Source organism: Pseudophryne corroboree, chromosome 11 (genome assembly GCF_028390025.1).
Source record: "Pseudophryne corroboree isolate aPseCor3 chromosome 11, aPseCor3.hap2, whole genome shotgun sequence".
NCBI classification, from domain to species: Eukaryota; Metazoa; Chordata; class Amphibia; order Anura; family Myobatrachidae; genus Pseudophryne; species Pseudophryne corroboree.
The window spans coordinates 26,923,439-26,950,433 of NC_086454.1; the positions used below are offsets into that span (position 1 = coordinate 26,923,439).

Consider the following 26,995-nt stretch of genomic DNA (forward strand, 5'->3'; position numbering starts at 1 on the left):
CTCAGGACTCATCAATCAACGCACGGCGGCCAATTGGATCGAGCATGGGATCATCAGGGGGCGGTGTCAGAGTAAGAGCAGGAAGGAGGCGCGAGTTAGCACGCGGGTGTGGCGGGAAAATGCAACGTGTGCGTTACTATGGTGACGCCCAGCCCTGAATGTCTATGTAATGTATGTATTACAGTATATATGTCTATATGCCGTATATATTGTGCTGTCTGTATACAGCACGTACTGAGAGTGTACCTATATATTGTATATAACACCTACCAGCTGAGCACAGGTGAAACCATATATATAGAGCATTTACAGTACTGTGCAAAACTCTTAGGCAGGTGTGGAAAAAAATCTGCAGCATAAGAATGCTTTCACACATAGAAGTGTTAATAGTTTATTTTTATCAATTAACACAATGTAAAGTTAATGAACAGAAGAGGTATCTAAATTAAATCAATATTTGGTATGACTCCCCATTGCTTTCAAAACAGCATCAATTCTTCTAGGTACACTTGCACGCAGTTTTTGGAGGAACTCGGCAGTGAAGTTGTTACAAACATCTTATGCTGCTTTCAGATCGCAAATGCCGGATCCCACCCGGTAAGAGAAACGTGTCCTTACCAGGTGGGATCCGGCATTTGATCTCCTCTGCTGGCTTTCCGACCCGGCAATATACCGGGTCGGTTGCCATAGCAGCGGGAGGGCGTAGCAGCAGCTGGGGCGGAGGCGGTGCTGGGAGATAAGCTCATCTCCTGCGCCGCCTCTCCCTATGCTGTGAATGGGAACCGTGTCGCATCGAAACGGCTCCCATTCACACTGCGCCTGACCCGGTATTCAACCCGGTAATAACCCTTCTTTTTAACCGGGTTGAATTACCGTGTCAGGCGACCGGCTAATTCGGCAAAGGTGCTTTCACATCGCAAACTGACCCGTTTCGACACGGCAATATGCTGTGTCGATACCGGGTTATTTGTGCGATGTGAAAGGGGTATTAGAGACCTAACCCATACTTGCCTACTCTCCCGGAAGCTGCGGGAGGCTCCCGTTTTTTGGGGTAGCCCCCCGCACCCCCGGAAGAGTAGGCAGGTCTCCCGCATCCTGCTTGCATCCTAGTGATGCGGGCAGGATGGAGAGATACTCTCCTGAGTTCGCAGGTCCGTGGAGTGGGGAAAGGGTTATATTGACGCAAATCGTGTCATTTTAGCCCCGCCCTCTTCCCGCGAATCACAGCGTTTTCCAGATGTGGAGGTGGGGCTTGATGTCACAGCCCGGTCCCGCCTCTTGAAGTCTCCTGCAGCGTCTCCTCTCCAGGCTTCTCCGGAAGAGGAGACATTAAAAGTAGGTAAGTATGATCTAACCACAGATCTTCTGTGGATGTAGCTTGCTCAGATATTTCTGTCTCTTCATGTAATCCCAGGCAGACTCCATGATGTTGAGAACAGGGCTCTCTAGGGGCCATATCATCACTTCCAGGACTCCTTGTTCTTCTTTACGCTGAAGATTGGCTGTATGTTTGGTGTCATTGTCCTGCTGCAGAATACATTTGGAGTCAACCAGTTGCCTCTCTGATGATATTGCATGATGGTTAAATACCGACCTGTATTTCTGCCTGTGTGCAAGTGTACCTAGAAGAATTGATGCTGTCTTGAAGGCAATGGTGCTCACACCAAAGATTAATTTGACTAATGTGCCCTACTCACTGGCCGACCCGTCGCCGAGCTGCCCGACGGCGGATACGGCCGACGAGCGACCCGGCGGCAGGGGGGCAGTGACGGGGGGAGTGAAGTTTCTTCACTCCCCCCGTCATGCGGCTGCATTGAAGTGCAGGCAAATATGGACGAGATCGTCCATATTGGCCTGCATGCACAGCCGACGGGAGACCAGCGATGAACGAGCGCGGGGCCGCACATCGTTCATCGCTGGAGTCTCCACACTGAAAGATATGAACGAGTTCTCGTTCATTTATGAACGAGATCGTTCATCTCTTTCAAAAAAACGGCCAGTGTGTAGGGCCTATTAGATGTCTCTTCTGTTCATTCACTTTGCATTTTGTTAATTGGTAAAAATAACTATTAACACTTCTATGTTTGGAAGTGTTCTTACTCTGCAGCATGAATTCCACACCTGCCTAAAACTTTTGTACAGTATTGTGCGTGTGTGTGTATATATACTGTACTGTGTTTATACAGCAAGTAGTAAGGGTTTATACATTATGCAAAACCTACCAGCACATGAGAGACACTTACAGGATCCGATCCGATGCTCATGGGAACGCGCATCGGATCGGAAACGCCTCCAAAACATACTTGCCTACCTGACCCTCTCCATGAGGGAGAAAATGCTCTGTTCCTGGACTTTCCTGGTAATGTATGATTGCCATCACCTGTGGTGAGCTAGTTAATTGATAAGAAAGGTGTTTCACCACAGGTGATGGCAGTCATACATTACCAGGAAAGTCCAGGAACAGAGCATTTTCTCCCTCGTGGAGAGGGTCAGGTAAGCAAGTATGCTCCAAAATGCCCGATTTCATCCGATATATTGGGCCGAAATCGGGCATTATCGTCCTAGTGTATGGGGCCCTTTAGGGTGCGTACAGTACACACTAGGCGATATCGTGTATGATCCGGGCGATATCAGCCAGTTCAGAACGACATCGCCTAGTGTGTACACATACCTCCCAACATGACCCTCTCCAGGAGGGACACAATGCTCTGCTCCTGGACTTCCATCTTACTTTATGATTGCCATCACCTGTGCTAAAACACCTGTCTTATCCATTAGCCTGTTCAACACAGGTGCCGGCAATCATACATTAAGTGAAAAGTCCAGAAGCAGAGCATTGTGTCCCTCCTGGAGACGGTCATGTTGGGAGGTATGTGTACAGACGATATATCGCATGATGCGCACTCATCTGCGATGTCATCAGTCATGCATGCAGGTCCTTGCAGACGAGGGCCATGCTGTTGAATGCAGCGTGGCCGCCCCTGTTGCACTGCCGATCCCTGCATTGTCAAGTGTGTATGCATTGTCGATGTCCGGTCCCTTCGCAGACAACATCGCATCGACATCACATCCTATAACATGGCAGTTGGGAGCTAATTGGCTGGTACTTTATCTCGTCCACTTTATTTTTTTCCAAGACTTAGTACACAGAACCCTGAGTTTGGGAAACACTGACTTATACCCGACAATTGGGTCATTCCGACCCGATCGCACGCTGCACTTCTTCGCAGCCGTGCGATCGGGTCGGAACTGCGCATGCGGGCGCATGGCAGTCATCGTTGCCTAGCGATCGCCTCTGAGACAGAGGCGGTCGCTTGGCAGGAGGGGGCTGAAAGGCGGCGTTTAGCCGCCGTTTATGGGGAGTGGTCTGGCCAATGCAGGTGTGGCCGGACCGTTCGAGGGGCGGGCCGCTGCGGCCAGCTGAAGCGACGGGTAGCCGCAGGAGCTGCGCTGGCGGGAGTTACTCCTCATATACAAAGGCATTGCCTCTGTGCGATGCTTTTGTATTTGTGCAGGGGGGGGGGGGGGCACTGACATGCAAGGCGGACTAGCCCTGTGCCCCGCATGTCTGAGTTAAGGATCGTAGCTGTGCTAAACTTAGCACAGCTACGATCAACTCGGAATGAGGGCCAGTCTTCGTTTTCGGGCATGTATCAGACACCAACTGTGATCCTCTATGCAGGAAACACGGCTCAGTAACGGCGGCCATTCTGCGTGACCTCAGACTCACTCAGGAACAGTGGCGTAACTACTGCCCCCGCAGCCCTCGCGGTGGCTTGGGGTCGAGGGGCTGCGGGGGCGCCGCCACTGATTTAGAGCAGATTGACATGCGGACGAGCGTCCGCATGTCAATCTGTTGTCACTAACCCTCCCTGCTGTAAGGAGGGACACGGAGGGCACAGCGCGCGCCTCTCCCGTGTCCCTCCTGCGTCTCCGGTGGGTCTAATAAAGGAAGTGCCGTTCGTGAGCTCTGATTGGCTCACAAACCGGCACTTCCTTTAACAGACCCGCCGGAGACCCAGGAGGGACACAGGAGAGGCGCGCTGTGCCCTCCGTGTCCATCCTTACAGCAGCGGGGGAGCGCTGGGGGGGCACTGAGGGGGCATATATGTGTACCTGGCACATTGGGGGGAGGGGGGGGGGCTATATTTGGCACTGTGGGGGAATATCTGGGGGGGTATATGTGTATCTGACACATGGGGGGGGGCTATATTTGGCAACAAGCACTACCCCCTAGCAACGAGCATGACACCCAGTGCATGAAACCCCTGGCAACGAGCATGATACCCAGTGCATGAAACACCTGGCAACGAGCATGACACTCTGAGCATGAAAACCCCTGGCACCGTGCATGGAACCAAGAGCATGAAACCCCTGGCAACGAGCAGGTAATTTAAAAGTAATTAGAAGCCTTACTGTAGGACTTAATGTGTAATGGGCATTACGGTGTGTGGCATAATGTATCACGGACATTGCGGTGTGTGTCATAATGTGTCACAGGCATTACGGTGTGTGGCATACTATATCACGGGCATTGTGGTATGTGGTATAATGTCTCAGGGGCATTGCAGTGTGGCATAGGGTATAACCGGCATTGCGGTATGTGTCAGGCATTACGGTGTGTGGCATACTATATCACGGGCATTGTGATATGTGGTATAATGTCTCAGGGTCATTGCAGTGTGTGGCATAATGTATCACGGACATTGCGGTGTGTGTCCTAATGTGTCAGGCATTACGGTGTGTTGTATACTATATCACGGGTATTGTGGTATGTGGTATAATGTCTCAGGGTCATTGCAGTGTGGCATAATGTATAACGGGCATTGCGGTGTGTGGCATAGGGTATAACGGGCATTGCGGTATGTGTCAGGCATTACTGTGCGTTGTATACTATGTCACGGGCATTGTGGTATGTGGTATAATGTCTCAGGGTCATTGCGGTGTGTGGCATAATGTATAACGGGCATTGCGATTCCTGTCATAATGTGTCACAGGCATTACGGTGTGTGGCATAATGTGTCGGGGGCATTACAGTGTGTGCATATTGTGTCATGTGCATTATTGTGTGTGGCATAATGTCTAAGGGCCATTGCAGTATGTGGCATAATGTATACTGGGCATTACTATAAGGAGGAAAAATGACAAATAATGTAAGGGGCATGAATCAGGATTATTTTTCTTTCCTGTGGGGGCTAACGTCTGGGCGTGCAGGTTACAAAACTGGGGTATAAGGTAGTCTTTTCCTGCAATGCCACGCCCCTTTATGTGAAGCCACGCCCATTCCAACAAAGCCACACACCCTTTTTTGCGGCGCGCGCATTTTTGTCCCTTTAATAGTGCCAATTATGGGGGATGGGGGGGCGGGGGGGGAGCCTGAAGAATTTTTTGGCTTGGGGGAGAAAAATTGCTAGTTACACCACTGCTCAGAAGTCGATGTTCCCCAGTTCTGCGTCGAGGGCTCCGGTGTGCGTCTCTGTACAAATCCCAGCAGCTGTTACTGATTTATGCACATCCGTTGACTCAAAAATCGCATCTTCGGGAGCATTAGCGCGTGACTATGGATCAGGCCCAATGACACAACAGAACAGGAGAAACATGCACAGTTCCCTAATTCTCAGAATGTAATGTGGATTCTGTTTGCTTCATTACAGAAAAAAATATAACCCACCCAAATCTAAATCTCTCTGCACATGTAACATCTGCCCATGTTTGCGACCTATTAATTTCTCCTCTCTGGAACAAGCCTGAGAGGACGTCAGCTTGGGGAGCGGGGCCAGGCACTTGTGCAATTAGGCCCCGCCTCCTTAGCAGTAAAATGTTGCAATTCACGGCTCAGTGCAGAAGGTGCGGGGCTATAATAACACAGTTTTGCATCATTTAGCCCCGCCCCCTCTACACGGAGCCACGAATCCCTGTATTAGCTAAGCATCTTGCCCGCTTCACTAGGAAGCTGGTGGTATGTGGGAGATCAGCCTGATCTTTTCCGTTGTTGCAGGGGACTACCCAAAAAATCAGGAGTCTCCCGCAGCTTCCAGGAGGGTAAGCAAGTATGCATCTGCCCCACCTGCACTGCCTTATGGATTTGCTGTTTTGCTTTACTTACAAACATGAATCAGGCCCTTTGTCTGTACACTCTATATCCCAGTGACATCACGCAGCCACTGTGGCCCGCTCCGCATGGTCCGGGCACGCTTGCGTTGCCCGAACCGCATCACTAAAATGGCCAAATGCCGCCGGCCCGCCCCCTCCCACCTAGTGACCGCCTCTGCCTGTCAATCAGGCAGAGGCGGTTGCTGAGCTGAGATGGCCATCGGCTGTCTGGCATGCGCCGGCGCACTGCTGCGCATGCGCAGTTCAGACCTGATCGGCTGCAGTGCGAAAACGCACAGCAGTGATCAGGTCTGAATTAGGCCCATTATGCCACATACCGTAAATCGTATTACACATTATGCCAAACATCGTAATGCCCATTGCACATTATGCCACACACCGTAAGGCCCATTACACATTATGCCGCACACTGTAATGCCTATTACATATTATACCACACACCGTATTGCTTATTACACATTATGCCAAACACCGTAATGCCCATTACACATTATGCCACACTGTAATACTTAAGTTATTACACATTATGCCACACACCATAATGCCCATTACACATTATGCAATACACTGTAATGCCTATTACATATTATACCACACACCGTAATGCCTATTACATATTATGCCGCACACAGTTATGCCGCTGACACCATTTTATCTCCCACACACAAAAATGCCCCTTATAAATTATGCCCCACAGAAAGGCTTGTATTTACTTGCTGCCAGGGGTTTAATGGCAAAAGATGCATCTTCTCCTGGTGGCGCCAGCGTTCCCGGCACTTCTGGGTAACGCTGTACATGGAGTGGCGTAATTATACATTTTGCGCTCCCCCCATGGCATTTTAGTGCCGCTTACATGCATAATGCTCCCTGTAGTGCTGCTTACACGCACAATGCCCCCATGTAGTGCCACTTACATAAACAATGCCCCCTGCTGTGCTGCTTACACGCATAATGCCCCACTAGTGTCGCTTACACACATAATGCCCTCTGCAGTGCCGCTTACACACATAATGCCCTCTGCAGTGCCGCTTACACACATAATGCCCCCTGCAGTGCCGCTTACACACATAATGCCCCCTGCAGTGCCGCTTACACACAAAATGCCTCTAGTAGGACTTACCGCCCTACATGCTCGTTGCCAGGGGTTTCTTGCTCGTTGCCAGGGGTTTCTTGCTCGTTGCCAGGTGTTTCTTGCTCATTGTCAGGGGTTTCTTGCTCATTGCCAGGGGTTGCATGCTCATTGCGGACAGAGACCCTGCGGCGCCAGCGGTGGGCAGGTGGTACTGCGTACCACCACCATATATATATATATATATATATTGTGACAAGAACACTGGGATAGTGTTTGAGGGCAGGTATATTTGTCCCAGGTTCTTGTCTTACATGTTTTAGAAAATGTTAACTTCTAGGAAAAATGCTTTTCTCTATCGTCCTAGTGGATGCTGGGGTTCCTGAAAGGACCATGGGGAATAGCGGCTCCGCAGGAGACAGGGCACAAAAAGTAAAGCTTTTCCAGATCAGGTGGTGTGCACTGGCTCCTCCCCCTATGACCCTCCTCCAGACTCCAGTTAGATTTTTGTGCCCGGCCGAGAAGGGTGCAATCTAGGTGGCTCTCCTAAAGAGCTGCTTAGAAAAAGTTTAGCTTAGGTTTTTTATTTTACAGTGAGTCCTGCTGGCAACAGGATCACTGCAACGAGGGACTGAGGGGAGAAGAAGTGAACTCACCTGCGTGCAGGATGGATTGGCTTCTTGGCTACTGGACATCAGCTCCAGAGGGACGATCACAGGTACAGCCTGGATGGTCACCGGAGCCGCGCCGCCGGCCCCCTTACAGATGCTGAAGTCAGAAGAGGTCCAGAATCGGCGGCTGAAGACTCCTGCAGTCTTCTAAAGGTAGCGCACAGCACTGCAGCTGTGCGCCATTTTCCTCTCAGCACACTTCACACGCAGTCACTGAGGGTGCAGGGCGCTGGGGGGGGGGCGCCCTGGGAGGCAAATGTAACCTATATAAAGGCTAAAAATACCTCACATATAGCCCCCAGAGGCTATATGGAGATATTTAACCCCTGCCTGGATTCACTAAATAGCGGGAGACGAGCCCGCCGGAAAAGGGGCGGGGCCTATCTCCTCAGCACACGGCGCCATTTCCTCTCACAGCTCCGCTGGTCAGGACGGCTCCCAGGTCTCTCCCCTGCACTGCACTACAGAAACAGGGTAAAACAGAGAGGGGGGGCAAATTTATGGCGATATTTTGATATATATAAAGCAGCTATAAGGAAGCACTTACTTATAAGGCTATCCCTGTTATATATAGCGCTTTTGGTGTGCGCTGGCAAACTCTCCCTCTGTCTCCCCAAAGGGCTAGTGGGTCCTGTCTTCGTTAGGAGCATTCCCTGTGTGTCTGCTGTGTGTCGGTACGTGTGTGTCGACATGTATGAGGACGATATTGGTGTGGAGGCGGAGCAATTGCCAAATATGAGGATGTCACCCCCTAGGGAGTCGACACCAGAATGGATGCCTTTATTTATGGAACTACGGGATAGTGTCAACACGCTAAAGCAGTCGTTTGACGACATGAGACGGCCGGACAATCAATTAGTGCCTGTCCAGGCGACTCAAACACCGTCAGGGGCTGTGAAACGCCCTTTGCCTCAGTCGGTCGACACAGACCCAGACACAGGCACTGACTCCAGTGGTGACGGTGACGAATCAACCGTATTTTCCAGTAGGGCCACACGTTATATGATTTTGGCAATGAAGGAGGCGTTACATTTAGCTGATACTACAGGTACCACTAAACAGGGTATTATGTGGGGTGTGAAAAAACTACCTATAGTTTTTCCTGAATCAGAAGAATTAAATGACGTGTGTAATGAAGCGTGGGTTGCCCCTGATAAAAAGCTGATAATTTCAAAGAAATTATTGGCATTATACCCTTTCCCGCCAGAGGTTAGGGAGCGCTGGGAAACACCTCCTAGGGTGGACAAGGCGCTCACACGCTTATCTAAACAAGTGGCGTTACCCTCTCCTGAGACGGCCGCACTTAAAGATCCATCAGATAGGAGGATGGAAAATATCCAAAAAAGTATATACACACATGCAGGTGTTATACTACGACCAGCTATAGCGACTGCCTGGATGTGCAGTGCTGGGGTAGTTTGGTCAGAGTCCCTGATTGAAAATATTGATACCCTGGACAGGGACAATATTTTACTGTCGTTAGAACAAATAAAGGATGCATTTCTTTATATGCGTGATGCACAGAGGGATATCTGCACACTGGCATCACGGGTAAGTGCTATGTCCATTTCGGCCAGAAGAGCTTTATGGACGCGACAGTGGACAAGCGATGCGGATTCAAAACGACATATGGAAGTTTTGCCGTATAAAGGGGAGGAGTTATTTGGAGTCGGTCTATCAGATTTGGTGGCCACGGCTACAGCCGGGAAATCCACCTTTCTACCTCAAGTCACTCCCCAACAGAAAAAGGCACCGACTTTTCAACCGCAGCCCTTTCGTTCCTTTAAAAATAAGAGAGCAAAGGGCTATTCATATCTGCCACGAGGCAGAGGTCGAGGGAAGAGACAGCAACAGGCAGCTCCTTCCCAGGAACAGAAGCCTTCCCCGGCTTCTACAAAAGCCTCAGCATGACGCTGGGGCTTCTCAAGCGGACTCGGGGACGGTGGGTGGTCGTCTCAAAAATTACAGCGCGCAGTGGGCTCACTCGCAGGTAGATCCCTGGATCCTGCAGATAATATCTCAGGGGTACAGGTTGGAATTAGAGACAGATCCACCTCGCCGTTTCCTGAAGTCTGCTTTACCAACGTCCCCCTCCGAAAGGGAGACGGTTTTGGAAGCCATTCACAAGCTGTACTCTCAGCAGGTGATAGTCAAGGTACCTCTTCTACAACAAGGGAAGGGGTATTATTCCACTCTTTTTGTGGTACCGAAGCCGGATGGCTCGGTAAGGCCTATTCTAAATCTGAAGTCCTTGAACCTGTACATAAAGAAGTTCAAGTTCAAGATGGAGTCACTCAGAGCAGTGATAGCGAACCTGGAAGAGGGGGACTTTATGGTATCCTTGGACATCAAGGATGCGTATCTCCACGTTCCAATTTACCCCTCACACCAGGGGTACCTCAGGTTCGTTGTACAAAACTGTCACTATCAGTTTCAGACGCTGCCGTTCGGATTGTCCACGGCACCTCGGGTCTTTACAAAGGTAATGGCCGAGATGATGATTCTTCTTCGAAGAAAAGGCGTATTAATTATCCCATACTTGGACGATCTCCTAATAAGGGCAAGGTCCAGAGAACAGCTAGAGATGGGATTAGCACTGTCGCAAGAAGTGCTAAAACAGCACGGGTGGATTCTGATTATTCCAAAATCCCAGTTAATGCCGACAACTCGTCTGCTGTTCCTAGGGATGATTCTGGACACGGTTCAGAAAAAGGTTTTTCTCCCGGAGGAAAAAGCCAAGGAGTTATCCGAGCTTGTCAGGAACCTCCTAAAACCAGGAAAGGTGTCTGTACATCAATGCACAAGAGTCCTGGGAAAAATGGTGGCTTCTTACGAAGCAATTCCATTCGGCAGATTCCACGCAAGAATTTTCCAAAGGGATCTGTTGGACAAATGGTCAGGGTCGCATCTTCAGATGCACCGGCGGATAACCCTGTCTCCAAGGACAAGGGTGTCTCTTCTGTGGTGGTTGCAGAGTGCTCATCTATTGGAGGGCCGCAGATTCGGCATACAGGATTGGATCCTGGTGACCACGGACGCCAGCCTGAGAGGCTGGGGAGCAGTCACACAAGGAAGAAACTTCCAGGGAGTATGGACGAGCCTGGAAACGTCTCTTCACATAAACATTCTGGAACTAAGAGCAATATACAATGCTCTAAGCCAGGCAGAACCTCTGCTTCAGGGAAAACCGGTGTTGATCCAGTCGGACAACATCACGGCAGTCGCCCATGTGAACAGACAGGGCGGCACAAGAAGCAGGAGTGCAATGGCAGAAGCTGCAAGGATTCTTCGCTGGGCAGAGAATCATGTGATAGCACTGTCAGCAGTGTTCATCCCGGGAGTGGACAACTGGGAAGCAGACTTCCTCAGCAGACACGATCTTCACCCGGGAGAGTGGGGACTTCATCCAGAAGTCTTCCACTTGCTGGTAACCCGTTGGGAAAGACCAATGGTGGACATGATGGCGTCTCGCCTCAACAAAAAACTGGACAGGTATTGCGCCAGGTCAAGAGATCCGCAGGCAATAGCTGTGGACGCGCTGGTAACGCCTTGGGTGTACCAGTCGGTGTATGTGTTTCCTCCTCTGCCTCTCATACCAAAAGTATTGAGAATTATACGGCAAAGAGGCGTAAGGACGATACTAGTGGTTCCGGATTGGCCAAGAAGGACTTGGTACCCGGAACTTCAAGAGATGATCACGGAAGATCCGTGGCCTCTACCTCTAAGGAGGGACTTGCTTCAGCAGGGTCCCTGTCTGTTTCAAGACTTACCGCGGCTGCGTTTGACGGCATGGCGGTTGAACGCCGGATCCTAAAGGAAAAAGGCATGCCGGAAGAAGTCATTCCTACTTTGATTAAAGCAAGGAAGGAAGTAACCGTGCAACATTATCACCGAATTTGGCGAAAATATGTTGCGTGGTGCGAAGATCGGAGTGCTCCGACGGAGGAATTTCAACTGGGTCGATTCCTACATTTCCTGCAATCAGGATTGTCTATGGGTCTCAAATTGGGATCTATTAAGGTTCAAATTTCGGCCCTGTCGATTTTCTTTCAAAAAGAATTGGCTTCAGTCCCTGAAGTCCAGACCTTTGTTAAGGGAGTGCTACATATACAGCCTCCTGTGGTGCCTCCAGTGGCACCGTGGGATCTCAATGTGGTTTTGGACTTTCTAAAATCTCATTGGTTTGAACCACTAAAGAAGGTGGATTTGAAATATCTCACATGGAAAGTGACCATGCTTCTAGCCCTGGCTTCGGCCAGGAGAGTGTCAGAACTGGCAGCTTTATCTTACAAAAGCCCATATCTGATTTTCCATTCGGACAGGGCAGAACTGCGGACTCGTCCGCATTTTCTCCCTAAGGTGTGTCAGCATTTCATCTGAACCAGCCTATTGTAGTGCCTGCGGCTACAAGTGACTTGGAGGACTCCAAGTTACTGGACGTTGTCAGAGCATTAAAAATATATATTGCAAGGACAGCTGGAGTCAGAAAATCTGACTCGTTGTTTATATTGTATGCACCCAACAAGATGGGTGCTCCTGCGTCTAAGCAGACGATTGCTCGTTGGATCTGTAGCACAATCCAACTTGCACATTCTGTGGCAGGCCTGCCACAGCCTAAATCTGTAAAGGCCCACTCCACAAGGAAGGTGGGCTCATCTTGGGCGGCTGCCCGAGGGGTCTCGGCATTACAACTTTGCCGAGCAGCTACGTGGTCAGGGGAGAACACGTTTGTAAAATTTTACAAATTTGATACTCTGGCTAAGGAGGACCTGGAGTTCTCTCATTCGGTGCTGCAGAGTCATCCGCACTCTCCCGCCCGTTTGGGAGCTTTGGTATAATCCCCATGGTCCTTTCAGGAACCCCAGCATCCACTAGGACGATAGAGAAAATAAGATTTTACTTACCGATAAATCTATTTCTCGGAGTCCGTAGTGGATGCTGGGCGCCCATCCCAAGTGCGGATTATCTGCAATAATTGTACATAGTTATTGTTAACTAATTCGGGTTATTGTTGAAGGAAGCCATCTTTCAGAGGCTCCGCTGTTATCATACTGTTAACTGGGTTTAGATCACAAGTTGTACGGTGTGATTGGTGTGGCTGGTATGAGTCTTACCCGGGATTCAAAATCCTCCCTTATTGTGTACGCTCGTCCGGGCACAGTACCTAACTGGAGTCTGGAGGAGGGTCATAGGGGGAGGAGCCAGTGCACACCACCTGATCTGGAAAAGCTTTACTTTTTGTGCCCTGTCTCCTGCGGAGCCGCTATTCCCCATGGTCCTTTCAGGAACCCCAGCATCCACTACGGACTCCGAGAAATAGATTTATCGGTAAGTAAAATCTTATTTTTGTTTTGTCTGAACCTTTTCAGTTTGCTGTAAAAGCTGGGTAAAGGCTCTGAGAGAGAGATAAGGCGAGTTCTAGACATTGGGCCCAGTTCGGGTCTTTGGCCTCACAGAGGGCTAATCAGGGTTTCAGCTGTGTAAGAGTGATATAGTGCTTCTAACCTGATTAGTATGGGCAGACTGCCTGGGAAGGCTGCAGGATCTGTGTGTGAGAGACACGCTTTCTGATGCAAGTAAGCTATACAGTATGTACTGAAGAACTCTGTGTTTTGTTTAGTGACAGTTAGGAACATCTTATGTTTAGTTAGTGCCGGACAGGCAAGGTATTTTTATTTTGGGGTTTGTTTTATTTTCTGTTTCAATAAAACTGGCCGGGGTCAGTTGTACCAGAAACTGGACTTGTGTTGTTCCTCAGCTGCTGCGTGCGGCCATATTCCCCAGGAAAAGGCGCCTTGCACCCCTACAGTGTTACAACTTGGTGGAGAATGCGAGCAGGCCGTTCTGCGCATAAGTGAAAGCAGCAGCTTTGTGAGGCCTGCAGAAAACGGTGGTTTATGCAGATACAGCCCAGTGTGAAGTTACTGAGACTCACCCCTGAGGGTTTGATATATGTCCTGGGTGAAAGCAGCTGCAAAGCCGCCTGAAAAATCTGTTGACATGGAGGATCTGCTTAAAGCCTTGCTGCAAGCTACAGCGGCTCAGCAGGAGGCCAACCGACAGCAGCAGGTGGCAATGGAGGAAAATTGGAGACTACAGCGTCAGGATAGAGAGGCCTTAGCAGAAGTGGTGCAGAGACTTGCAGCTCGGGTTGGAGATGTGGCCGTCAGTGCTCCAACCAGCTCTAGTTCTATACGGGCCAGTCACTTCCTGCAGAAAATGACAGAGGCTGATGATGTGGAGGCCTATCTGACCACGTTTGAAAGGACTGCCGAGCGTGAGAACTGGCCGAAAGCACAGTGGGCCAGTCTGCTGGCACCTTTCCTGTCAGGTGAGCCCCAAAAAGCTTACTTTGATTTAAGCCCTGCTGAGGCTCGGGACTATGATAAACTAAAGACTGAGATCCTGACCCGCCTGGGAGTCACGCTGTCAGTACGAGCGCAACGGGTGCACCGTTGGCTGTACGCCATGGAGAAGCCTCCGCGCTCCCAGATGCACGACCTTATTCAGCTAACAAAAAAATGGCTGCAGCCAGAGACATTAACTGGTCCCCAGATGGTGGAAAGAGTCGTCATGGACCGCTACTTGAGATCTTTGCCCATGGTCCTGCGCAAGTGGGTGAGCCATGGAAACCCGGGTACTGCTGACCAATTAGTGGACATGGTAGAGAGGTATTTGGCAGCAGAGGAACTACTGATGACCACCCAGCAACCCATAGATCCTCGACAGCGCCCTTCAGTAAAGACTGGTAAGACTGTTCCGTGGGAAAACGTTGCTGGGCGGTTAAGAGAACGCAAGGCTGGAGAGACTGTAAACACTGGCCCTGGAAACAGGCCAATGGGGCTAGAACGGTCTATGCTGCCCAAATGGGTTGGTAATCGTGTGGTTAAATGTTTTAGGTGTGGTATGCCAGGTCATGTTATTGCCAATTGCCCAGTCACGCAAGAACCCATGCAATGTGATGCTGCCTTTGAATGTCGCAGAATGTCTTTCTTTGCTAGGTTAGCCTGTACTGTGGTACCTTCACCTGAGCTGGAAAAACAAATGTGTGATGTGTTCTTAGAAGGTAACCGGGTAGAGGCCTTGCTAGATTCAGGAAGTTTAGTTACCCTCGTGAAAGCTGGGTTAGTGAACCCCTTAAAGGTCCAGCAAATACCTATTGGGGTAACTTGCATACATGGGGATACCCAATATTATGCCACTGCTGAGGTGAATATAGAAACTTGTTGTGGGTCAGCAATGGTTAAAGTGGGACTGGTCCCTACCTTGGTGCATGAGGCCATAATAGGGAGGGATTTTCCTCATTTTTGGAAACTGTGGGAATCACGGTTATCAACAGATGTGAGAAGTAAAAAGCCAGTTGATAATACCGGTGATTTTTTGGATGTACGTGGGTCTTCGGAACTTTCTGGCCCTTTGCCTTTTGCTAGTTTGGCTGGGGAAGTGACAGATGGGGAGTCCAGTGAGGACCCTCTTGCCGGGAACAGAGACATAGTAGTTAGAACTGAAAGCGTGCCTGACCTGGAGGTAAAGAAGGATCTGTTTGCGTCTGAACAGTTAAAGGATCCTACCTTAATAAAGGCTAGAGAGAATGTTAAGATTGTTAATGGGGAACCTGTGGTACCAGGTGACAGGGTTACGTATCCCCACATGGCCATCTGTAATGAGCTCTTGTACCACATTGTCAAAAGGGGTGAGGATGTGGTGGAACAGCTGGTAGTTCCCCAGCCTTATCGGAGAACGGTACTAGATTTAGCTCATAGTCACGTTACCGCAGGACATTTAGGGGCAGAAAAAACCACTGAAAGAGTTTTACAAAGGTTCTTTTGGCCAGGGGTTTATAAAGAAGTGTCTGAATATTGTTCTTCCTGTCCTGAATGCCAGTATCATGCCCCTAGACCCCATTTCAGGAGCCCACTAGTTCCCATGCCTATTATAGAGGTCCCGTTTGACAGAATAGCCATGGATCTCGTGGGGCCCTTGTTAAAGTCTGCTCGGGGCCATCAGTATATCCTGGTAATTATGGACTATGCCACTCGATATCCTGAGGCTGTCCCTTTACGCACTATCACAACCAAGGCGATAGCTAGGGAGCTGGTGCAGGTATTTAGTAGAGTGGGAATACCAAAAGAAATTTTGACTGGCCAAGGTACTCCATTTATGTCAAGGATCATGAAAGAATTGTGCAAGTTATTTAAGGTCACTCACCTCAGGACGTCCATCTACCATCCCCAAACTGACGGGTTGGTGGAAAGGTTTAATAAAACATTAAAAAGTATGTTAAAAAAGGTTGTTGAGAGAGATGGGAAAAACTGGGATTGTTTGTTGCCCTACTTGTTAATGGCCATCAGAGAAGTTCCTCAGTCCTCTACGGGGTTTTCTCCATTTGATTTGTTGTATGGTAGACACCCCAGAGGGCTGTTGGATGTTGCCAAAGAGACGTGGGAAGGACAGCCCACTCCTTATAGAAGCGTTATTGAGCATGTAACACAAATGCAGGATAGGATTGCAGCCGTGGTACCTGTTGTCAGAGAGCACATGGAACAGGCCCAAAGTGCTCAACAGAGGGTCTATAACCGGAGTGCCAAGATACGGGAATTTGCTCCTGGAGATAGAGTTCTTGTTTTGGTACCCACTGTGGAAAGCAAATTCCTAGCTAAATGGCAGGGTCCATTTGAGATTAGGGAAAAAGTGAATGAGGTTAATTACAAAGTATACCAGCCGGGAAAGAGAAAACCCGAACAGATCTACCATGTTAACTTAATCAAACCCTGGAAAGATAAGTTGTCTCTGTCAGCGGAGCCTTGCCCTTCGGTGTCTTCACCCCGGTTGCTTCCCGCAGTGAAGGTGTCAGAGACATTATCAGCTGATCAGAACAATCAGGTTAAAGAATTTCTCATCCAAAATAGGGAGGTATTTTCAGAGCTGCCTGGCCGAACGACCATAATAAAACATGACATTGTCACAGAACCAGGGGTCAGGGTTCATTTAAAGCCATATAGGATTCCTGAAGCTCAGCGAGAAGCTATTTCTAAGGAAGTTAAAACCATGTTAGAACTTGGAGTCATAGAGGAGTCTAACAGTGAGTGGTCCAGTCCCATAGTGCTCATCCCGAAGCCCGACGGTAGCATACGCTTCTGTAATGACTTTCGTAAGTTAAATGAGGTGTCCAAGTTTGACGCATACCCCATGCCCCGTGTGGATGAGCTTGTAGAAAGGCTGGGAACAGCCAGGTTTCTCACCACATTGGACCTGACCAAAGGTTACTGGCAAATACCTTTATCTGATAGCGCCAAAGAAAAAACAGCCTTTTCGGTTCCGGAGGGGCTGTACCAGTATAAGATGTTACCCTTTGGGTTGCATGGGGCTCCAGCAACCTTTCAACGGGCGATGGATAAAATTTTGAGGCCCCATAGAAAATATGCAGCTGCCTATTTGGATGATGTGGTAATTCACAGTACAGACTGGGGGTCACATTTGGTTAAAGTACAAGCAGTACTGGACTCAATCAGAGAGGCAGGGTTAACTGCTAACCCAAAGAAGTGCTGCCTCGCAATGGAGGAGGTCAAATACTTGGGCTTCACCATAGGCAGAGGTCTGATTAGGCCCCAATTGAATAAAGTTGATGCTATTCAAAACTGGCCTCGTCCAGTGAATAAAAAACAGGTAAGGGCTTTTTTGGGAATTACTGGGTACTATAGACGGTTTATTCCTAATTTTGCGACCACAGCGGTGCCGTTGTCAGACCTTACCAAAGGGAAGCAGTCAAATGTGGTGAAATGGAACCCTGATGCAGAAAAGGCGTTCCAAGCGTTAAAAGTGGCTTTGTGTTCACAACCGGTGTTGATAACACCAGATTTTTCAAAAGAATTTGTGGTACAGACAGATGCCTCAGAGGTAGGGATAGGTGCTGTGCTGTCCCAAACCAGAGATGGGGACGAACACCCTATCATTTATTTGAGTAGGAAACTCAATGAGCATGAAAAAAGGTATGCCATTGTGGAAAAGGAGGCTTTGGCCATTAAGTGGGCACTAGATACCTTGAGATATTACCTCTTGGGTAGACAATTCAGACTAGTGACAGACCATGCCCCTTTAAAATGGATGTATGTAAATAGAGGCAAGAATGCTCGTGTAACTAGATGGTTTCTAGCGTTGCAGGACTTTAAGTTTACTGTCGAACATAGACCGGGAACACAATTGGCCAACGCAGATGCATTGTCTCGCATCTTCTGTTTGGGGGCTACAAGTGTTCCGGCCCCTAGGTCGAAACAGGGGAGGGGGATATGTGACAAGAACACTGGGATAGTGTTTGAGGGCAGGTATATTTGTCCCAGGTTCTTGTCTTACATGTTTTAGAAAATGTTAACTTCTAGGAAAAATGCTTTTTGTTTTGTCTGAACCTTTTCAGTTTGCTGTAAAAGCTGGGTAAAGGCTCTGAGAGAGAGATAAGGCGAGTTCTAGACATTGGGCCCAGTTCGGGTCTTTGGCCTCACAGAGGGCTAATCAGGGTTTCAGCTGTGTAAGAGTGATATAGTGCTTCTAACCTGATTAGTATGGGCAGACTGCCTGGGAAGGCTGCAGGATCTGTGTGTGAGAGACACGCTTTCTGATGCAAGTAAGCTATACAGTATGTACTGAAGAACTCTGTGTTTTGTTTAGTGACAGTTAGGAACATCTTATGTTTAGTTAGTGCCGGACAGGCAAGGTATTTTTATTTTGGGGTTTGTTTTATTTTCTGTTTCAATAAAACTGGCCGGGGTCAGTTGTACCAGAAACTGGACTTGTGTTGTTCCTCAGCTGCTGCGTGCGGCCATATTCCCCAGGAAAAGGCGCCTTGCACCCCTACAGTGTTACAACTTATATATATATATATATATATATATATATATATATATATATATATATATATATATACACTGCTCAAAAAAAATAAAGGGAACACTAAAATAACACATCCTAAATCTGAATGAATGAAATATTCTTATTAAATACTTTGTTCTTTACATAGTTAAGTGTGCTGACAACAAAATCACACAAAAATTATCAATGGAAATCAAATTTATTAACCCATGGAGGTCTGGATTTGGAGTCACCCTCAAAATTAAAGTGGAAAAACACACTACAGGCTGATCCAACTTTGATGTAATGTCCTTAAAACAAGTCAAAATGAGGCTCAGTAGTGTGTGTGGCCTCCACGTGCCTGTATGACCTCCCTACAACCCACACAAGTGGCTCAGGTAGTGCAGCTCATCCAGGATGGCACATCAATGCGAGCTGTGGCAAGAAGGTTTGCTGTGTCTGTCAGCGTAGTGTCCAGAGCATGGAGGCGCTACCAGGAGACAGGCCAGTACATCAGGAGACGTGGAGGAGGCCGTAGGAGGGCAACAACCCAGCAGCAGGACCGCTACCTCTGCCTTTGTGCAAGGAGGAACTGGAGGAGCACTGCCAGAGCCCTGCAAAATGACCTCCAGCAAGCCACAAATGTGCATGTGTCTACTCAAACGGTGGTATGAGGGCCCGACGTCCACAGGTGGGGGTTGTGCTTACAGCCCAACACCGTGCAGGACGTTTGGCATTTGCCAGAGAACACCAAGATTGTCAAATTCGCCACTGGCACCCTGTGCTCTTCACAGATGAAAGCAGGTTCTCACTGAGCATATGTGACAGACGTGACAGTCTGGAGATGCCAAGGAGAACGTTCTGCTGCCTGCAACCTCCTCCAGCATGACCAGTTTGGCAGTGGGTCAGTAATGGTATGGGGTGGCATTTCTTTGGGGGGCCGCACAGCCCTCCATGTGCTCGCCAGAGGTAGCCTGACTGCCATTAGGCACCGCGATGAGATCCTCAGACCCCTTGTGAGACCATATGCTGGTGCGGTTGGCCCTGGGTTCCTCCTAATGCAAGACAATGTTAGACCTCATGTGGCTGGAGTGTGTCAGCAGTTCCTGCAAGACGAAGGCATTGATGCTATGGACTGGTCCGCCCGTTCTCCAGACCTGAATCCAATTGAGCACATCTGGGACATCATGTCTCGCTCCATCCACCAACGTTGCACCACAGACTGTCCAGGAGTTGGCGGATGCTTTAGTCCAGGTCTGGGAGGAGATCCCTCAGGAGACCATCCGCCACCTCATCAGGAGCATGCCCAGGCATTGTAGGGAGGTCATACAGGCACGTGGAGGCCACACACACTACTGAGCCTCATTTTGACTTGTTTTAAGGACATTACTGTTAGGGTCTCCTGCCCTGTGCTGCCACGTCGTCATGGCAACCGGGAGACAAGTGCTAGTGGAGTAACCTGAGCGCAGCTGATACTCCGGTTCGGGTCTTTTGCTGTGCAGTGGTTATAGGCTCTGTGCACGGCAGGGGATCCGGTGCTGGTTTTTGTGCTCACAGTCTGTGAGGTCTGAGTGGGGCGTGGACAGCACCTGCTTTATAAGGCCTCTTTTCAGGGTAAGCAGATGCTGCTGAATCTCTGTTGGTTAGTCAGTTCATGAAAGTTAGCCAGTACTGTGTAGCTTTGTATTTGTTTGTTGCTTACTGCAAATAGGCCTGGGGATTTGGTATTACACTCTGCCAATCCAGACCTAGCAGTAAGACTGGAGTCAGTCGTTTAGCTTGCTGGGGTTCTGTTATTACTCTGTGAACTTAGCAAGTTTGCGGCTGTATTCTAACACTTGCCTGTCTAATCCTGTCTCAATGTGCTAGGTGTCAGGGGTCAGTTTAGTGGCAGTAAGCTTAAACCTGTGCACTGCAAGTGAGAATCAGGATTGTGGAGGCTCTCCTTGTGTCTATCATTCCATCTCTGACCAAGGAGTTTACTGCCACACCCGTTGGTAACCCTTTAGGGTTTTGCTGTTGCCCTTAGCAACAGCATTTCGGGTTCTCTACGTATTAAAACACAACATCTTGCTTTTTACATCTGAGCAGTTCTAATACAAGGGAGATACCCAGTTCCTTAGCCTCTGGGCTTCTCTGTTCACTGTGTGTGTATTTTGTTACCCTATCACCTTCTGTGTACGTTATGTCATATTCCCCAGTTTGTCTGTGAGTCCATTTGTTTTGCATAACAGTTCAAACACCAGTACATTCCTGCAGACACTGGAGTGCATAACAGTTCTGACACTAGTACTTTCCTGCAGGCACTGGTGTGCATAACAATTACATCAAAGTTGGATCAGCCTGTAGTGTGTTTTTCCACTTTAATTTTGAGTGTGACTCCAAATCCAGACCTCCATGGGTTAATAAATCTGATTTCCATTGATAATTTTTGTGTGATTTTGTTGTCGGCACATTCAACTATGTAAAGAACAAAGTATTTAATAAGAACATTTCATTCATTCAGATCTAGGATGTGTTATTTTAGTGTTCCCTTTATTTTTTTGAGCAGTGTATATATATATATATATATACATATATGTTTTATTGAAAAATAATCACACAATTCCAACCATATCGCATGCCAAAATACGGGATCCGGGGTCTGAAGATCGACACTGTCTAGGTTGACAATGTTTAGGTCGACCACTATAGGTCGACAGTCACTATGTCGACAGGGTTGGAAGGCCGACAGGCCGACATATGCCAGGTTGACAGGTCAAAAGGTCGCCATGAGTTTTTCACTTTTTTTTTCTTTTCTTTTTACTTTTTAATACTTAACGATCCACGTGGACTACGATTGGGAATAGTAACCTGTGCCAAGCGCAGCGGTAGCGGAGCGAGGGGACACGGTGCATTAATTGGGCAAAAAAACTACACCAATAAAAAAAAAAACTCATGTCGACCTTTTGACCTGTCGACCTAGCACCTGTCGACCTACCACATGTCGACCTAGAAACCCTGTCGACCTATAGTGGTCGACCTAAACAATGTCGATCTAATGATCCACACCCCCAAAACACATATAAGAACAACATTATATTCGGAGTACAGCGACGACAAAAAGAGAAAACACTCGTTGAAAGTATAACAATATAACTGAACAAAATGACCGACACATAATCAGCATCACAATTAAGCCACAGTGACTTAATAGCTACAGGGAGAATGAAAATGGTGGAGAACCAATGGCAAGGGTTTCTGTATTGTACCAAGTCGTCAAACGAACTAACTTGCGTATATATTCCTTAGTGGCAATAGGTAACGTATGTATATAAGGTAACCAAATTAGAAAAAAAAAAATTAGAACGAGATTCAGCATCCATGGAGCAATCTACCCAGTCCATTTGATATAAATAGGTTAAACGGGGAAGCATAAGAGACGGGTATTGGCTCAGAATGTATCCATTGGGACAAAATTGTCTTTTTCGCAGCAGCTGCCACACGGGCCAATAACAATTTTGTCCCCTTGAAAAATGGGGGAGTCTGATTAGTATTATGATTCCAGAAAGCCCAAACCATGGTAATATCAAAAGATATATGCAATTCCGAACTAATATAAGTCTGCACATCTTTCCAAAATGTTTGTGCCACAGGGCATGCCCAGAGACAGTGAATAATGTCGGCGTCTGGTGTAGTACATTTAAAGCATAGGGAATTATCGGACACTCTCGTGAGAAACCGGAGTCGAGGGGTGTAATACGCTCGGTGTAATATTTTAAAATGCATCTCTGCATAAGATGAAGATACCAATTGTTTGTTGAGCATACCACACCACCGAATTGTCACGCTCGGCGTAAGTTGGGGTTCCGACAACCGAGTTTTGGCTGAAGGGACAGCTACCTGTGAGGAGAGTAAACGAGGTGGCTGAATGTAATTCCTCCTTATGGGGTGGAAGCCAAACTAAGTGTTAACTTTGGCCGGAGGGCGTAAAGAAAAGGAGGACTTTGTAGAAAGATAATTGTAGTTTTAATGAATAATCAGGCTGTACTCGAATATTGGAGCAATTGAAGAAACTGGAAGAATTAGAGTCTATGGTTAAATGACTTGAAGAGTGAAGCTGAAGAACTCCGGTAAAGAAGAACTGAAGACTGTGTTTTATAATTAAAAGACGATGCTGAAGAACTTGGACTTTGAAGAAATGAGGACTGTGGTTTGTGATTGAAAGACGAGGCTGAAGAACTTGGACTTTGAAGAAATGAGGACTGTGGTTTGTGATTGAAAGACGAGGCTGAAGAACTTGGACTTTGAAGAAATGAAGACGTTTGCGGGAACCGCCGTTAGCACCTGGAGCTCCTCTACGACCTGGGACCCCGTGTGCGCTTCCACGAGTGGCAACGGACTTAGACAGCAGGACTGCAGCAGCGTTTAGGTAACCAATGGATGAGAGCAACCAGACCAGGGAACCAGAAGTAACCTGGGAGCACAGAGTTGGAGAACCTTTCACAAGGAGGTAACTTGAAGCACTGGCACTCTCCCTCTGAGCCAGCCCCCTTTTGTAAGGGGAGAACACGCAGGATTGGCTGGACACAGATTTATTGGTAATACTCTGGTCTCCAACATGGCTGCCCCCAGCACAGGAGACATACTTAGCTGTTAGCACACAGCTTTAGCCAGCTTCTGTCTCTGACACACTATACTGTGTCACCACTAGAGGACCTTACTGCAGCGATCCCCGCCGCAGCGCCCGGCTCTCCAGACCCTCGGCCCCCGGCCCTTGGCAGCAGCACATCCTTCCAGAAGGACCCACCGCCAGCAGCTCCCTGCCACTGCAGCAGCGCCAACCAGCAGGATGGTAACCCGCGGGAGCACCCGCCGGAGGTAAGGCTCCGGAGCCTGACAGGAATCATTGTAGGCAGATCAACATCTGGAAGGGTTTCAGTCCACTTGAGTAATCCAGTCGTAATCTTAGATAGGTCCAGCCTCTGCCTAGTGTGGGAATATACGAGAGAAGTAGAATAAGGAGAGTCCGGACTATCAGGGGGACGTAGACAAGACAATTTACTATTAACAAAACTACGTATTTGAAAATATGCAAAAAGGGGAAAATGAAGATTGGGGTATTTTTCTTTCAGTTGAGATAGAGTTAAGGGGGTCATTTCGAGTTGATCGTAGCTGTGCTAAATTTAGCACAGCTACGATCATCTTCCCTGACGTGGGGGGACGCCCAGCACAGGGCTAGCCCGCCCCGCATGTCAGTCCGCCCCCCCACCTCCCCGCACAAATACAAAAGCATCGCACACCGTCTTGAAAATGCGGATTAAACAATAAAGGTTGGAATAATGAATTTGTTAAGGAGAGGCCTAAGTGTTTCCTGATAATGCGCCAAGCTCTACAAAGGGCATATAGTAAGTTGGGGTGCCAGTGCTTGTTCTAGGGCAGGGGTGGCCAACCAGTCAGAGACACAGAGCCAAAAAAACCTTGTTAAGTACGTCAAAGAGCCGACATCGAGCTGAAGGTGCGCATGCAGAAATAAATGGGATGTGACCATGTGCCTGCTACACCACGTCCCTGGTATAAAATACATTGAAACAGCCAGATCCAACATAAAATACATTGAAAAAGCTACTTTCACATAACACACTTCAGCTCCCCATGTGTCACTCTCACCAACTCCCCCATGTGTCAATCCTGCTAGCACCCTCCTATGTCACTCTAGCCAGCTTCACACAAGTCACTCCTGCCAGCACCCTCGTGTCACTCCAGCCAACTCTCCCATGTGTCACTCCAGCCAGCCCCCCTTGTGTCACTCCAGCATAACCTCATGTCAGCCTACCCCCCCCCCCCCCCCCCCCTTTAAAAGTGTGCCATTGCAGCAGCCTCTAATGTGTCCCCTGATTAGCGGTGGCTGTCTCACCTCTAGTGTCTGGCTCCCTCAGTTTTCAGTCCCCGTAGTGCTGCTGTGTGTCTGGCAGGAGTGTAGCGGTTTCTGGATCTGTTGTGGTCACATGATTTAGAGTGTCGGGAGCCACATTTGAATAAAGAAAGAGCCGCATGCGGCTCAAGAGCCACTGGTTGGCCAACGCTGTTCTAAGGTATGATTCACAAAGTTACTACCGCCCCCTATCCAATCTATGGCATATCTGACTGTAATTAGAGGCCAAAGAGTAATCTTCTGGACAAAGAAGAGTAATAACTCCTAGTGACTGAAGTTGCTTCAATTTAAAAAGTGCTATGCGCGGGCGTTTATTCGTCCCAAATAAATTTAGTGAGCGCTTTATTGATGGTATGAGCATCTCGTTTTCATAATAAAAACGGAAGCATCTGGATTGGGTAAAGCAGACGAGGGAAGGAGACCATTATATATAAATAACATCTGCCTAAATAAGAGATAGGGAGGTGCTGCCATCTCGCAAAATCGGCTATCATTTGAGTAATATAATAGGAGAAATGTAAAGAATATAACTCAGCGAGATTTGATGGAATACGTAAACCTAAATATTTTTAATAGGTACCAGCCCATTTGAAGGGAACAAATTATTCCATCCCAAAGTCGCCTCTCTCCCCAATGCCAAAGCCTCCGTTTTCTCGAAATTAATGAAACCACCATATTTCCTATACGTACCACCCCGTACCACCCTACTGTCAGCACTGGTCAGGGCAACAGCTGTATTTAGGACAGTAAGTGTCACTATTTATTTGAGAAGTGTTTCACCTGTGCTGAGCGTCCAGTGAATGTGTCCCAGGGCAGGATGGCAGGAGAGGGGCCTATGTGTACAGTCCAATAGAGCTGCCATTATTTTACTGGAGCATGAGGGACTGTACAATCAGAATCAGCTTTATTGGCCAGGTATACTTGCATATACCAGGAATTTGTCTTCGGTTTGCTATACCAAAGCCAAGTAGGTAATAGATAAGCAGGTGATGGTGGGGGGGGGGAGGGGCGGGGGAGGGGCAAGCACAGTCATACAGATAGATATATTATAGGGACACAAGTGAGTTACTTGTACGTCTAGTCAGTCAATGTTCAGGAGTTCAGCAGGCGGACAGCTTGGGGAAAGAAACCTTTGAGGCTTCTGGTGGACCTGGCGGGGACGGCCCTGTAACGCCTGCCTGAAGGAAGCAAGTTAAACATGCTGTGGCTGGGGTGTAGCTGGTCCTTTACTGTTTTCGTTGCCCGCTTTTTAGCTCTGGACAGGTACAGGTCCTGGAGTGAGGGAAGGTCGGCCCCGATGATCTTCTCTGCGGTTCTGACCACCTTTTGGAGCCTGCATCTGTCCCTCACACTGGCAGAGCCGTACCATACCAGTATCGAGGAGCACAGTACCGACTCCACAATCGCGGAGTAGCAGAGCAGCAGAGCAGCAGAAGCTTCTGTGGGATGTTGAACTTCCTTAGTTGCCTGAGGAAGAACAACCTCTGCTGCACTTTCCCAACAGTGGCATTTAAGGTCCGTTGAGAGGTGAATTCCCCCCGCTTTCACTTCCTGTGTCCTATCTGTCAGGAAGTCTTCTATCCAGGAAAAGGTAGCTTCTGGGACCCCTAGGTGAAGTAATTTGGGGTGTAGGATGCTGGGGGCGATTGTATTGAAGGCCGAGCTGAAATCGACAAACTGGACGCTTGCATAGGTACTGGGAATGTCTAGGTGCTGTAGAATATAGTGCAGGCCCAGGTTGACTGCATCCATGACACACCGATTTGATCGATAGATGTAAGGGGTCCAGTTGGGGGCCAGTCACAGTTTTCAGGTGATTCAAAACCGAACGTTTTAACGACCTCAGAGGTCAGTGCTATCAGCCTGTAGTCATTCAGGTTTGTGATAGAGGGATTCTTGGGGAACGGGACGATAGTAGACCTTTTGAGGCAGGAGGGGACTTTCTGTAGCTCCAGATATTTGTTGAAGATCTTGTTGAATATGGGGGCGAGCTGACCCAAACATGCTCTCAGGGAAGATGGTGACACTTCGTCAGGACCCGGTGCTTTCTTGGGTTTGGCCCTTTTGAACAGCACCTCTACCTCTTCTTGGGTGACTTGCAGTGCCTGGAGTTGGCCGTCGGTGTTCTGGGCTTCGTAGTGGTGCTTGTTTGGGTCACAGGGGACTTCTTTTTCGAACCTGCAATAAAAGTGGTTCAGCTCCTCTGCTAGGTCCTGGTGCATGGTGGTGAGCTTTGATGTTTAGTTGGTTAGGGATTGCATTCCTTTCCATACAGATACGGGGTCATTGGTGGAGAGATAGTTTGTCAGCTTGTCCGAGAACTGTTTTTTGCTAGCCTGATTTCTTTAGACAGAGAGTTCCTGGTTCGGTTGTATAGTGCTCTGT

The 26,995-nt window shown here is 48.4% G+C and overlaps 1 protein-coding gene across 1 annotated transcript in view; it reads left to right on the plus strand.

Annotated features, from left to right (window-relative positions):
* The first annotated feature begins 15 nt into the window (after positions 1 to 15).
* PTH (parathyroid hormone) overlaps positions 16 to 26,995 on the plus strand; it is a 321,523-nt gene continuing 294,543 nt past the window's right edge. Inside the window, exon 1 of the mRNA XM_063946397.1 lies at positions 16 to 171. The gene's annotated coding sequence lies outside the window, so the exon portion shown is untranslated. The remainder of the gene's footprint in view (positions 172 to 26,995) is intronic.